The sequence below is a fragment of the Siphateles boraxobius genome, unplaced genomic scaffold (assembly GCF_051911475.1).
Source record: "Siphateles boraxobius isolate OS27281-9 unplaced genomic scaffold, OSU_SipBor_1 39, whole genome shotgun sequence".
NCBI classification, from domain to species: domain Eukaryota; kingdom Metazoa; phylum Chordata; class Actinopteri; order Cypriniformes; family Leuciscidae; genus Siphateles; species Siphateles boraxobius.
This window is the reverse complement of record NW_027509019.1, coordinates 4165001-4180046: the sequence shown is the minus strand read 5'-3', so window position 1 is coordinate 4180046 and position 15046 is coordinate 4165001. Positions and strand designations below refer to the sequence as shown.

Genomic DNA, 15046 nt, shown 5'->3' with positions numbered 1-15046 from the left:
TGCTGGCCTTGTTTAAATGCCAATGATGTTGTTGTCACTAAAGCCAAGGTCTTTCACAGCCCCGGTGGCCTAATGGATAAGGCACTGGCCTCCTAAGACAGGAATTGTGGGTTCGTTTCCGATCTGATGTGGCTTACAGCAGAGTGGCGCAGCGGAAGCGTGCTGGGCCCATAACCCAGAGGTCGATGGATCGAAACCATCCTCTGCTAAGACTGCTTTACTTATGTACATGTTTTATCCCAAACACAGAGCAACTTCCACATCCTGCTTGTTCGTTCAGAATATCTGTGAGTTTGTGTGTGTGTGCCCTGTTCAAATGCGTCATTGACTAAGCTACCTGAAGGACAATTAGTAGGGCAAGCGAATCGTGTCCCAGTGGCCTGTCGAAGTAGTCGTTCATCCAGATTACTTTGTGTGCTGGCCTTGTTTAAATGCCAATGATGTTTTTGTCTACTTATGTACATGTTTTATCCCAAACAAAGATTAACTTCCACATCCTGCTTGTTCGTTTCAGAAAATCTGTGAGTTTGTGTGTGTATACCCTGTTCAAATGCGTCATTGACTAAGCTACCTGAATGACAATTAGTAGGGCAAGCGAATCTTGTCCCAATGGCCTGTCGAAGTAGTCGTTCATCCGGATTACTTTGTGTGCTGGCCTTGTTTAAATGCCAATGATGTTGTTGTCTCTAAAGCCAGGGATTGTGGGTTCGAGTCCCATCTGGGGTGGTTTACAGCAGAGTGGCGCAGCGGAAGCGTGCTGGGCCCATAACCCAGAGGTCGATGGATCGAAACCATCATCTGCTAAGACTGCTTCACTTATGTATATGTTTTATCCCAAACAAAGAGCAACTTCCACATCCTGCTTGTTCGTTCAGAAAATCTGTGGGTACTTCTCAATATCCTTCCTCGTCTCCTCTCTCCTCCGTCCTCCATCCTATGACCCGGAAACCAATCAAGCACAGCCATCTTGAAGGACATCTCAATTCTCTAATTGCACCGCGAGGAGTCGAGGATCGAGGAGTGAGGAGGCTTTCAGAGGAGTTATGAGCAAGGATACACAGGTGTATCCTATGCGGAAGTGTTTTATTGACTAAACGTGACGCACGTATACATTCTCCTCCCCCTTGACATCGGTCATAATAATTTGAATTTATACTTTACCTTTGCAGTTTATATAAACCACACATCTCACATATTTCAGGAGGGTATCTTGCTTTATTATTATTCATTATGAATTTCTTAAATAAACAAGCTTCAACAACATAAGGGAAGATCCTTTGAGCGCTACTGATGACGCTGTGAAGTGACATTCGAGTGAGCAAGTATTCCAATGCCAATGATGTTTTTGTCACTTATGTACATGTTTTATCCCAAACAAAGAGCAACTTCCACATCCTGCTTGTTCGTTTCAGAAAATCTGTGAGTTTGTGTGTGTATACCCTGTTCAAATGCGTCATTGATTAAGCTACCTGAAGGACAATTAGTAGGGCAAGCGAATCTTGTCCCAATGGCCTGTCGAAGTAGTCGTTCATCCGGATTACTTTGTGTGCTGGCCTTGTTTAAATGCCAATGATGTTGTTGTCACTAAAGCCAAGGTCTTTCACAGCCCAGGTGGCCTAATGGATAAGGCACTGGCCTCTTAAGCCAGGGATTGTGGGTTCGAGTCCCATCTGGGGTGGTTTACCGCAGAGTGGCGAAGCGGAAGCGTGCTGGGCCCATAACCCAGAGGTCGATGGATCGAAATCATCCTCTGCTAAGACTGCTTTACTTATGTACATGTTTTATCCCAATCAAAGACCAACTTCCACATCCTGCTTGTTCTTTAAGAAAATCTGTGTGTTTGTGTGTGCATGCCCTGTTCAAACTCCTCATTGACTAAGCCACGTGAATGAGATAGAAAAATAGTAGGGCAAGCAAATCGTGTCCCAGTGGCCTGTCGAAGTAGTCGTTCATCCGGATTACTTTGTGTGCTGGCCTTGTTTAAATGCCAATGATGTTGTTGTCACTAAAGCCAAAGTAATGGGGGCACATGAACACAGGTCTTTCAGAGCCCCGCTGGCCTAATGGATGAGGCACTGGCCTCCTAAGACAGAAATTGCCTAAGACAACCCAGAGGTCGATGGATCGAAACCATCCTCTGCTAAGACTGCTTTACTTATGTACATGTTTTATCCCAAACAAAGAGCAACTTCCACATCCTGCTTGTTCGTTCAGAAAATCTGTCTGTTTGTGTGTGCATGCCCTGTTCAAACTCCTCATTGACTAAGTCACGTGAATGAGATGGACAATTAGTAGGGCAAGCGAATCGTGTCCCAGTGGCCTGTCTAAGTAATTGTTCATCCGGATTAATTTGTGTGCTGGCCTTGTTTAAATGCCAATGATGTTTTTGTCACTTATGTACATGTTTTATCCCAAACAAAGAGCAACTTCCACATCCTGCTTGTTCGTTTCAGAAAATCTGTGAGTTTGTGTGTGTATACCCTGTTCAAATGCGTCATTGACTAAGCTACCTGAAGGACAATTAGTAGGGCAAGCGAATCTTGTCCCAATGGCCTGTCGAAGTAGTCGTTCATCCGGATTACTTTGTGTGCTGGCCTTGTTTAAATGCCAATGATATTGTTGTCACTAAAGCCAAGGTCTTTCACAGCCCTGGTGGCCTAATGGATAAGGCACTGGCCTCCTAAGCCAGGGATTGTGGGTCCTAGTCCCATCTGGGGTGGTTTACAGCAGAGTGGCGCAGCAGAAGCGTGCTGGGCCCATAACCCAGAGGTCGATGGATCGAAACCATCCTCTGCTAAGACTGCTTTATTTATGTACATGTTATATCCCAATCAAAGACCAACTTCCACATCCTGCTTGTTCGTTCAGAAAATCTGTGTGTTTGTGTGCGCATGCCCTGTTCAAACTCCTCATTGACTAAGCCACCTGAATGAGATGGACAATTAGTAGGGCAAGCGAATCGTGTCCCAGTGGCCTGTCGAAGTAGTTGTTCATCCGGATTACTTTGTGTGCTGGCCTTGTTTAAATGCCAATGTTGTTGTTGTCACTTAAGCCAAGGTCTTTCATAGCCCCGGTGGCCTAATGGATAAGGCACTGGCCTCCTAAGACAGGAATTGTGGGTTCGTTTCCGATCTGATGTGGATAACAGCAGAGTGGCGCAGCGGAAGCGTGCTGGGCCCATAACCCAGAGGTCGATGGATCGAAACCATCCTCTGCTAAGAATGCTTTACTTATGGACATGTTTCATCCCAAACAAAGAGCAACTTCCACATCCTGCTTGTTCGTTCAGAAAATCTGTGTGTTTGTGTGTGCATGCCCTGTTCAAACTCCTCATAGACTAAGCCACGTGAATGAGATAGACAAATAGTAGGGCAAGCAAATCGTGTCCCAGTGGCCTGTCGAAGTAGTTGTTCATCCGGATTACTTTGTGTGCTGGCCTTGTTTAAATGCCAATGATGTTGTTGTCACTAAAGCCAAGGTCTTTCACAGCCCCGGTGGCCTAATGGATAAGGCACTGGCCTCCTAAGACAGGAATTGTGGGTTCGTTTCCGTCTGATGTGGATTACAGCAGAGTGGTGCAGCGGAAGCGTGCTGGGCCCATAACCCAGAGGTCGATGGATCGAAACCATCCTCTGCTAAGACTGCTTTACTTATGTACATGTTTTATCCCAAACACAGAGCATCTTCCACATCCTGCTTGTTCGTTCAGAAAATCTGTGAGTTTGTGTGTGTGTGCCCTGTTCAAATGCGTCATTGACTAAGCTACCTGAAGGACAATTAGTAGGGCAAGCGAATCGTGTCCCAGTGGCCTGTCGAAGTAGTCGTTCATCCAGATTACTTTGTGTGCTGGCCTTTTTCAAATGCCAATGATGTTGTTGTCACTAAAGCCAAGGTCTTTCACAGCCCCGGTGGCCTAATGGATAAGGCACTGGCCTCCTAAGCCAGGGATTGTGGGTTCGAGTCCGATCTGGGGTGGTTTACAGCAGAGTGGCGCAGCGGAAGCGTGCTGGGCCCATAACCCAGAGGTCGATGGATCGTAACCATCCTCTGCTAAGACTGCTTTACTTATGTACATGTTTTATCCCAATCAAAGACCAACTTCCACATCCTGCTTGTTCTTTCAGAAAATCTGTGTGTTTGTGTGTGCATGCCCTGTTCAAACTCCTCATTGACTAAGCCACGTGAATGAGATAGACAAATAGTAGGGCAAGCAAATCGTGTCCCAGTGGCCTGTCGAAGTAGTTGTTCATCCGGATTACTTTGTGTGCTGGCCTTGTTTAAATGCAAATGATGTTGTTGTCACTAAAGCCAAGGTCTTTCACTGCCCCGGTGGCCTAATGGATAAGGCACTGGCCTCCTAAGACAGGAATTGTGGGTTCGTTTCCGTCTGATGTGGATTACAGCAGAGTGGCGCAGCGGAAGCGTGCTGGGCCCATAACCCAGAGGTCGATGGATCGAAACCATCCTCTGCTGAGACTGCTGTACTTATGTACATGTTTTATCCCAAACACAGAGCAACTTCCACATCCTGCTTGTTCGTTCAGAAAATCTGTGAGTTTGTGTGTGTGTGCCCTGTTCAAATGCGTCATTGACTAAGCTACCTGAAGGACAATTAGTAGGGCAAGCGAATCGTGTTCCAGTGGCCTGTCGAAGTAGTCGTTCATCCAGATTACTTTGTGTGCTGGCCTTTTTTAAATGCCAATGATGTTTTTGTCACTTATGTACATGTTTTATCCCAAACAAAGAGCAACTTCCACATCCTGCTTGTTCTTTTCAGAAAATCTGTGAGTTTGTGTGTGTATACCCTGTTCAAATGCGTCATTGACTAAGCTACCTGAAGGACAATTAGTAGGGCAAGCGAATCTTGTCCCAATGGCCTGTCGAAGTAGTCGTTCATCCGGATTACTTTGTGTGCTGGCCTTGTTTAAATGCCAATGATGTTGTTGTCACTAAAGCCAAGGTCTTTCACAGCCCCGGTGGCCTAATGGATAAGGCACTGGCCTCCTAAGCCAGGGATTGTGGGTTCGAGTCCCATATGGGGTGGTTTACAGCAGAGTGGCGCAGCGGAAGCGTGCTGGGCCCATAACCCAGAGGCCGATGGATCGAAACCATCCTCTGCTAAGACTGCTTCACTTATGTATATGTTTTATCCCAATCAAAGACCAACTTCCACATCCTGCTTGTTCTTTCAGAAAATCTGTGTGTTTGCATGTGCATGCCCTGTTCAAACTCCTCATTGACTAAGCCACGTGAATGAGATAGACAAATAGTAGGGCAAGCAAATCGTGTCCCAGTGGCCTGTCGAAGTAGTTGTTCATCCGGATTACTTTGTGTGCTGGCCTTGTTTAAATGCCAATGATGTTGTTGTCACTAAAGCCAAGGTCTTTCACAGCCCCGGTGGCCTAATGGATAAGGCACTGGCCTCCTAAGACAGGAATTGTGGGTTGTTTCCATCTGATGTGGATTACAGCAGAGTGGCGCAGCGGAAGCGTGCTGGGCCCATAACCCAGAGGTCCATGGATCGAAACCATCCTCTGCTGAGACTGCTGTACTTATGTACATGTTTTATCCCAAACACAGAGCAACTTCCACATCCTGCTTGTTCGTTCAGAAAATCTGTGAGTTTGTGTGTGTGTGCCCTGTTCAAATGCGTCATTGACTAAGCTACCTGAAGGACAATTAGTAGGGCAAGCGAATCGTGTCCCAGTGGCCTGTCGAAGTAGTCGTTCATCCAGATTACTTTGTGTGCTGGCCTTTTTTAAATGCCAATGATGTTTTTGTCACTTATGTACATGTTTTATCCCAAACAAAGAGCAACTTCCACATCCTGCTTGTTCGTTTCAGAAAATCTGTGAGTTTGTGTGTGTATACCCTGTTCAAATGCGTCATTGACTAAGCTACCTGAAGGACAATTAGTAGGGCAAGCGAATCTTGTCCCAATGGCCTGTCGAAGTAGTCGTTCATCCGGATTACTTTGTGTGCTGGCCTTGTTTAAATGCCAATGATGTTGTTGTCACTAAAGCCAAGGTCTTTCACAGCCCCGGTGGCCTAATGGATAAGGCACTGGCCTCCTAAGCCAGGGATTGTGGGTTCGAGTCCCATCTGGCGTGGTTTACAGCAGAGTGGCGAAGCGGAAGCGTGCTGGGCCCATAACCCAGAGGTCGATGGATCGAAATCATCCTCTGCTAAGACTGCTTTACTTATGTACATGTTTTATCCCAATCAAAGACCAACTTCCACATCCTGCTTGTTCTTTCAGAAAATCTGTGTGTTTGTGTGTGCATGCCCTGTTCAAACTCCTCATTGACTAAGCCACGTGAATGAGATAGACAAATAGTAGGGCAAGCAAATCGTGTCCCAGTGGCCTGTCGAAGTAGTTGTTCATCCCGATTACTTTGTGTGCTGGCCTTGTTTAAATGCCAATGATGTTGTTGTCACTAAAGCCAAGGTCTTTCACAGCCCCGGTGGCCTAATGGATAAGGCACTGGCCTCCTAAGACAGGAATTGTGGGTTTGTTTCCGATCTGATGTGGATTACAGCAGAGTGGCGCAGCGGAAGCGTGCTGGGCCCATAACCCAGAGGTCGATGGATCGAAACCATCCTCTGCTAAGACTGCTTCACTTATGTATATGTTTTATCCCAAACAAAGAGCAACTTCCACATCCTGCTTGTTCGTTCAGAAAATCTGTGAGTTTGTGTGTGTGTGCCCTGTTTAAATGCGTCATTGACTAAGCTACCTGAAGGACAATTAGTAGGGCAAGCGAATCGTGTCCCAGTGGCCTGTCGAAGTAGTCGTTCATCCAGATTACTTTGTGTGCTGGCCTTGTTTAAATGCCAATGATGTTGTTGTCACTAAAGCCAAGGTCTTTCACAGTTTTATCCCAAAAAAAGAGCAACTTCCACATCCTGCTAGTTCGTTCAGAACAATCTGGGTTGGTTTACAGCAGAGTGCCGCAGCGGAGGCGTGCTGGGCCCATGACCCAGAGGTCGATGGATCGAAACCATCCTCTGCTAAGACTGCTTTACTTATGTACATGTTTTATCCCAAACAAAGAGTGAAGTGGTTTTCAATCTTTCCGAAAAATAACTTCGCAGAGATCTTTGATGCCAGAAATAATTAGACTTTATTTTCGAACGCCGTTCCGTTCCATAGAACGGCGCTCTAACGCTCTGGCTCTCCGGCCCACTGGCCCTCTGGCCTTCCAGCGCGCTCCCGAGTATATTTTGGTTCAGAGTTATATACATAAATCTTCTTCCAAAGAAGGTAGCACACCCTATAGATAGTTTTGGGTAAAGGTCTTTTACCATGTGACTTCTCGGAATAGAATTTTCTGCAGCAAACAACATTCCATTCAAGGTCTTTCACATACACAGAGGAAATCCAAAGTCACAGACAGAATAAATAATTGTGTCCAAATATATAGCTAAATTACTTGTTTTCTAAATAATAAAATCTTCAACAAGAGCAACTTCCACATCCTGCTTGTTTATTCAGAAAATCTGTGTGTTTGCCCTGTTCAAACTCCTCATTGTCTAAGCCACCTGAATGAGATGGACAATTAGTAGGGCAAGCGAATCTTGTCCCAGTGGCCTGTCGAAGTAGTCGTTCATCCGGATTACTTTGTGTGCTGGCCTTGTTTAAATGCCAATGATGTTGTTGTCACTAAAGCCAAAGTAATGGGGGCACATGAACACAGGTCTTTCAGAGCCCCGGTGGCCTAATGTATAAGGCACTGGCCTCCTAAGACAGAAATTGCCTAAGACAACCCAGAGGTCGATGGATCGAAACCATCCTCTGCTAAGACTGCTTTACTTATGTACATGTTTTATCCCAAACAAAGAGCAACTTCCACATCCTGCTTGTTCGTTCAGAAAATCTGTCTGTTTGTGTGTGCATGCCCTGTTCAAACTCCTCATTGACTAAGTCACGTGAATGAGATGGACAATTAGTAGGGCAAGCGAATCGTGTCCCAGTGGCCTGTCTAAGTAATTGTTCATCCGGATTAATTTGTGTGCTGGCCTTGTTTAAATGCCAATGATGTTTTTGTCACTTATGTACATGTTTTATCCCAAACAAAGAGCAACTTCCACATCCTGCTTGTTCGTTTCAGAAAATCTGTGAGTTTGTGCGTGTATACCCTGTTCAAATGCGTCACTGACTAAGCTACCTGAAGGACAATTAGTAGGGCAAGCGAATCTTGTCCCAATGGCCTGTCGAAGTAGTCGTTCATCCGGATTACTTTGTGTGCTGGCCTTGTTTAAATGCCAATGATGTTGTTGTCACTAAAGCCAAGGTCTTTCACAGCCCCGGTGGCCTAATGGATAAGGCACTGGCCTCCTAAGCCAGGGATTGTGGGTCCTAGTCCCATCTGGGGTGGTTTACAGCAGAGTGGCGCAGCGGAAGCGTGCTGGGCCCATAACCCAGAGGTCGATGGATCGAAACCATCCTCTGCTAAGTATGCTTTATTTATGTACATGTTATATCCCAATCAAAGACCAACTTCCACATCCTGCTTGTTCGTTCAGAAAATCTGTGTGTTTGTGTGTGCATGCCCTGTTCAAACTCCTCATTGACTAAGCCACCTGAATGAGATGGACAATTAGTAGGGCAAGCGAATCGTGTCCCAGTGGCCTGTCGAAGTAGTTGTTCATCCGGATTACTTTGTGTGCTGGCCTTGTTTAAATGCCAATGTTGTTGTTGTCACTTAAGCCAAGGTCTTTCATAGCCCCGGTGGCCTAATGGATAAGGCACTGGCCTCCTAAGACAGGAATTGTGGGTTCGTTTCCGATCTGATGTGGATAACAGCAGAGTGGCGCAGCGGAAGCGTGCTGGGCCCATAACCCAGAGGTCGATGGATCGAAACCATCCTCTGCTAAGAATGCTTTACTTATGGACATGTTTCATCCCAAACAAAGAGCAACTTCCACATCCTGCTTGTTCGTTCAGAAAATCTGTCTGTTTGTGTGTGCATGCCCTGTTCAAACTCCTCATAGACTAAGCCACGTGAATGAGATAGACAAATAGTAGGGCAAGCAAATCGTGTCCCAGTGGCCTGTCGAAGTAGTTGTTCATCCGGATTACTTTGTGTGCTGGCCTTGTTTAAATGCCAATGATGTTGTTGTCACTAAAGCCAAGGTCTTTCACAGCCCCGGTGGCCTAATGGATAAGGCACTGGCCTCCTAAGACAGGAATTGTGGGTTCGTTTCCGATCTGATGTGGCTTACAGCAGAGTGGCGCACCGGAAGCGTGCTGGGCCCATAACCCAGAGGTCGATGGATCGAAACCATCCTCTGCTAAGACTGCTTTACTTATGTACATGTTTTATCCCAAATACAGAGCAACTTCCACATCCTGCTTTTTCGTTCAGAAAATCTGTGAGTTTGTGTGTGTGTGCCCTGTTCAAATGCGTCATTGACTAAGCTACCTGAAGGACAATTAGTAGGGCAAGCGAATCGTGTCCCAGTGGCCTGTCGAAGTAGTCGTTCATCCAGATTACTTTGTGTGCTGGCCTTGTTTAAATGCCAATGATGTTTTGTCACTTATGTACATGTTTTATCCCAAACAAAGAGCAACTTCCACATCCTGCTTGTTCGTTTCAGAAAATCTGTGAGTTTGTGTGTGTATACCCTGTTCAAATGCGTCATTGACTAAGCTACCTGAAGGACAATTAGTAGGGCAAGCGAATCTTGTCCCAATGGCCTGTCGAAGTAGTCGTTCATCCGGATTACTTTGTGTGCTGGCCTTGTTTAAATGCCAATGATGTTGTTGTCACTAAAGCCAAGGTCTTTCACAGCCCCGGTGGCCTAATGGATAAGGCACTGGCCTCCTAAGCCAGGGATTGTGGGTTCGAGTCCCATCTGGGGTGGTTTACAGCAGAGTGGCGCAGTGGAAGCGTGCTGGGCCCATAACCCAGAGGTCGATGAATCGAAACCATCCTCTGCTAAGACTGCTTCACTTATGTATATGTTTTATCCCAAACAAAGAGCAACTTCCACATCCTGCTTGTTCGTTCAGAAAATCTGTGGGTACTTCTCAATATCCTTCCTCGTCTCCTCGCTCCTCCGTCCTCCATCCTATGACCCGGAAACCAATCAAGCACAGCCATCTTGAAGGACATCTCAATTCTCTAATTGCACCGCGAGGAGTCGAGGATCGAGGAGTGAGGAGGCTTTCAGAGGAGTTATGAGCAAGGATACACAGGTGTATCCTATGCGGAAGTGTTTTATTGACTAAACGTGACGCACGTATACATTCTCCTCCCCCTTGACATCGGTCCTAATAATTTGAATTTATACTTTACCTTTGCAGTTTATATAAACCACACATCTCACATATTTCAGGAGGGTATCTTGCTTTATTATTATTCATTATGAATTTCTTAAATAAACAAGCTTCAACAACATAAGGGAAGATCCTTTGAGCGCTACTGATGACGCTGTGAAGTGACATTCGAGTGAGCAAGTATTCCAATGCCAATGATGTTTTTGTCACTTATGTACATGTTTTATCCCAAACAAAGAGCAACTTCCACATCCTGCTTGTTCGTTTCAGAAAATCTGTGAGTTTGTGTGTGTATACCCTGTTCAAATGCGTCATTGACAAAGCTACCTGAAGGACAATTAGTAGGGCAAGCGAATCTTGTCCCAATGGCCTGTCGAAGTAGTCGTTCATCCGGATTACTTTGTGTGCTGGCCTTGTTTAAATGCCAATGATGTTGTTGTCACTAAAGCCAAGGTCTTTCACAGCCCCGGTGGCCTAATGGATAAGGGACTGGCCTCCTAAGACAGAAATTGTGGGTTCGAGTCCCATCTTGGGTGGTTTACAGCAGAGTGGCGCAGCGGAAGCGTGCTGGGCCCATAACCCAGAGGTCGATGGATCGAAACCATCCTCTGCTAAGACTGCTTTACTTATGTACATGTTTTATCCCAAACACAGAGCAACTTCCACATCCTGCTTGTTCGTTCAGAAAATCTGTGAGTTTGTGTGTGTGTGCCCTGTTCAAATGCGTCATTGACTAAGCTACCTGAAGGACAATTAGTAGGGCAAGCGAATCGTGTCCCAGTGGCCTGTCGAAGTAGTCGTTCATCCAGATTACTTTGTGTGCTGGCCTTGTTTAAATGCCAATGATGTCTCAATTCTCTAATTGCACCGCGAGGAGTCGAGGATCGAGGAGTGAGGAGGCTTTCAGAGGAGTTATGAGCAAGGATACACAGGTGTATCCTATGCGGAAGTGTTTTATTGACTAAACGTGACGCACGTATACATTCTCCTCCCCCTTGACATCGGTCATAATAATTTGAATTTATACTTTACCTTTGCAGTTTATATAAACCACACATCTCACATATTTCAGGAGGGTATCTTGCTTTATTATTATTCATTATGAATTTCTTAAATAAACAAGCTTCAACAACATAAGGGAAGATCCTTTGAGCGCTACTGATGACGCTGTGAAGTGACATTCGAGTGAGCAAGTATTCCAATGCCAATTATGTTTTTGTCACTTATGTACATGTTTTATCCCAAACAAAGAGCAACTTCCACATCCTGCTTGTTCGTTTCAGAAAATCTGTGAGTTTGTGTGTGTATACCCTGTTCAAATGCGTCATTGACTAAGCTACCTGAAGGACAATTAGTAGGGCAAGCGAATCTTGTCCCAATGGCCTGTCGAAGTAGTCGTTCATCCGGATTACTTTGTGTGCTGGCCTTGTTTAAATGCCAATGATGTTGTTGTCACTAAAGCCAAGGTCTTTCACAGCCCCGGTGGCCTAATGGATAAGGCACTGGCCTCCTAAGCCAGGGATTGTGGGTTCGAGTCCCATCTGGGGTGGTTTACAGCAGAGTGGCGCAGCGGAAGCGTGCTGGGCCCATAACCCAGAGGTCGAATGCATGGTAACCATCCTCTGCTAAGACTGCTTTACTTATGTACATGTTTTATCCCAATCAAAGACCAACTTCCACATCCTGCTTGTTCTTTCAGAAAATCTGTGTGTTTGTGTGTGCATGCCCTGTTCAAACTCCTCATTGACTAAGCCACGTGAATGAGATAGACAAATAGTAGGGCAAGCAAATCGTGTCCCAGTGGCCTGTCTAAGTAATTGTTCATCCGGATTACTTTGTGTGCTGGCCTTGTTTAAATGCCAATGATGTTGTTGTCACTAAAGCCAAGGTCTTTCACAGTTTATCCCAAAAAAAGAGCAACTTCCACATCCTGCTAGTTCGTTCAGAACAATCTGGGCTGGTTTACAGCAGAGTGCCGCAGCGGAGGCGTGCTGGACCCATGACCCAGAGGTCGATGGATCGAAACCATCCTCTGCTAAGACTGCTTTACTTATGTACATGTTTTATCCCAAACAAAGACCAACTTCCACATCCTGCTTGTTCTTTCAGAAAATCTGTGTGTTTGTGTGTGCATGCCCTGTTCAAACTCCTCATTGACTAAGCCACGTGAATGAGATAGACAAATAGTAGGGCAAGCAAATCGTGTCCCAGTGGCCTGTCTAAGTAATTGTTCATCCGGATTACTTTGTGTGCTGGCCTTGTTTAAATGCCAATGATGTTGTTGTCACTAAAGCCAAGGTCTTTCACAGCCCCGGTGGCCTAATGGATAAGGCACTGGCCTCCTAAGACAGGAATTGTGGGTTCGTTTCCGATCTGATGTGGATTACAGCAGAGTGGCGCAGCGGAAGCGTGCTGGGCCCATAACCCAGAGGTCGATGGATCGAATCCATCCTCTGCTAAGACTGCTTCACTTATGTATATGTTTTATCCCAAACAAAGTGCTGGCCTTGTTTAAATGCCAATGATGTTGTTGTCACTAAAGCCAAGGTCTTTCACAGTTTTATCCCAAAAAAAGAGCAACTTCCACATCCTGCTAGTTCGTTCAGAACAATCTGGGTTGGTTTACAGCAGAGTGCCGCAGCGGAGGCGTGCTGGGCCCATGACCCAGAGGTCGATGGATCGAAACCATCCTCTGCTAAGACTGCTTTACTTATGTACATGTTTTATCCCAAACAAAGAGTGAAGTGGTTTTCAATCTTTCCGAAAAATAACTTCGCAGAGATCTTTGATGCCAGAAATAATTAGACTTTATTTTCGAACGCCGTTCCGTTCCATAGAACGGCGCTCTAACGCTCTGGCTCTCCGGCCCACTGGCCCTCTGGCCTTCCAGCGCGCTCCCGAGTATATTTTGGTTCAGAGTTATATACATAAATCTTCTTCCAAAGAAGGTAGCACACCCTATAGATAGTTTTGGGTAAAGGTCTTTTACCATGTGACTTCTCGGAATAGAATTTTCTGCAGCAAACAACATTCCATTCAAGGTCTTTCACATACACAGAGGAAATCCAAAGTCACAGACAGAAGAAATAATTGTGTCCAAATATATAGCTAAATTACTTGTTTTCTAAATAATAAAATCTTCAAGAAGAGCAACTTCCACATCCTGCTTGTTTGTTCAGAAAATCTGTGTGTTTGCCCTGTTCAAACTCCTCATTGTCTAAGCCACCTGAATGAGATGGACAATTAGTAGGGCAAGCGAATCTTGTCCCAGTGGCCTGTCGAAGTAGTCGTTCATCCGGATTACTTTGTGTGCTGGCCTTGTTTAAATGCCAATGATGTTGTTGTCACTAAAGCCAAAGTAATGGGGGCACATGAACACAGGTCTTTCAGAGCCCCGGTGGCCTAATGGATAAGGCACTGGCCTCCTAAGACAGAAATTGCCTAAGACAACCCAGAGGTCGATGGATCGAAACCATCCTCTGCTAAGACTGCTTTACTTATGTACATGTTTTATCCCAAACAAAGAGCAACTTCAACATCCTGCTTGTTCGTTCAGAAAATCTGTCTGTTTGTGTGTGCATGCCCTGTTCAAACTCCTCATTGACTAAGTCACGTGAATGAGATGGACAATTAGTAGGGCAAGCGAATCGTGTCCCAGTGGCCTGTCTAAGTAATTGTTCATCCGGATTAATTTGTGTGCTGGCCTTGTTTAAATGCCAATGATGTTTTTGTCACTTATGTACATGTTTTATCCCAAACAAAGAGCAACTTCCACATCCTGCTTGTTCGTTTCAGAAAATCTGTGAGTTTGTGTGTGTATACCCTGTTCAAATGCGTCATTGACTATGCTACCTGAAGGACAATTAGTAGGGCAAGCGAATCTTGTCCCAATGGCCTGTCGAAGTAGTCGTTCATCCGGATTACTTTGTGTGCTGGCCTTGTTTAAATGCCAATGATGTTGTTGTCACTAAAGCCAAGGTCTTTCACAGCCCCGGTGGCCTAATGGATAAGGCACTGGCCTCCTAAGACAGGGATTGTGGTTTCGAGTCCCATCTGGTGTGGATTACAGCAGAGTGGCGCAGCGGAAGCGTGCTGGGCCCATAACCCAGAGGTCGATGGATCGTAACCATCCTCTGCTAAGACTGCTTTACTTATGTACATGTTTTATCCCAATCAAAGACCAACTTCCACATCCTGCTTGTTCGTTCAAAAAATCTGTGTGTTTGTGTTTGCATGCCCTGTTCAAACTCCTCATTGACTAAGGCACCTGAATGAGATGGACATTTAGTAGGGCAAGCGAATCGTGTCCCAGTGGCCTGTCAGGTAGTTGTTCATCCGGATTACTTTGTGTGCTGGCCTTGTTTAAATGCCAATGATGTTGTTGTCACTAAAGCCAAGGTATTTCACAGCCCCGGTGGCCTAATGGATAAGGCACTGGCCTCCTAAGACAGGAATTGTGGGTCCGTTTCCGATCTGATGTGGATTACAGCAGAGTGGCGCAGCGGAAGCGTGCTGGGCCCATAACCCAGAGGTCGATGGATCGAAACCATCCTCTGCTAAGACTGCTTCACTTATGTATATGTTTTATCCCAAACAAAGAGCAACTTCCACATCCTGCTTGTTCGTTTCAGAAAATCTGTCACTAAACCGGATTACCTTGTGTGCTGGCCTTGTTTAAATGCCAATGATGTTGTTGTCACTAAAGCCAAGGTCTTTCAAAGCCCCGGTGGCCTAATGGATAAGGCACTGGCCTCCTAAGACAGA

The 15046-nt window shown here is 45.6% G+C and overlaps 7 non-coding genes across 7 annotated transcripts in view; all 7 read left to right on the top strand.

Moving 5' to 3' along the window:
• Positions 1-1605: 1605 nt before the first annotated feature.
• Positions 1606-1678, top strand: trnak-cuu (transfer RNA lysine (anticodon CUU)). The gene has a single exon. It is a non-coding gene; the product is annotated as a tRNA-Lys (tRNA).
• A 2224-nt stretch (positions 1679-3902) lies between these two features.
• trnar-ccu (transfer RNA arginine (anticodon CCU)) lies at positions 3903-3975 on the top strand. The gene has a single exon. It is a non-coding gene; the product is annotated as a tRNA-Arg (tRNA).
• Positions 3976-4970: 995 nt separating this feature from the next.
• On the top strand, positions 4971-5043 carry trnar-ccu (transfer RNA arginine (anticodon CCU)). The gene has a single exon. It is a non-coding gene; the product is annotated as a tRNA-Arg (tRNA).
• A 994-nt stretch (positions 5044-6037) lies between these two features.
• Positions 6038-6110, top strand: trnar-ccu (transfer RNA arginine (anticodon CCU)). Its single transcript has one exon. It is a non-coding gene; the product is annotated as a tRNA-Arg (tRNA).
• A 3683-nt stretch (positions 6111-9793) lies between these two features.
• trnar-ccu (transfer RNA arginine (anticodon CCU)) lies at positions 9794-9866 on the top strand. Its single transcript has one exon. It is a non-coding gene; the product is annotated as a tRNA-Arg (tRNA).
• Positions 9867-11758: 1892 nt separating this feature from the next.
• trnar-ccu (transfer RNA arginine (anticodon CCU)) lies at positions 11759-11831 on the top strand. The gene has a single exon. It is a non-coding gene; the product is annotated as a tRNA-Arg (tRNA).
• Positions 11832-15002: 3171 nt separating this feature from the next.
• trnar-ccu (transfer RNA arginine (anticodon CCU)) overlaps positions 15003-15046 on the top strand; it is a 73-nt gene continuing 29 nt past the window's right edge. The window contains exon 1 of the tRNA in view: positions 15003-15046. This exon is cut by the window's right edge and continues 29 nt beyond it. This is a non-coding gene — a tRNA (tRNA-Arg).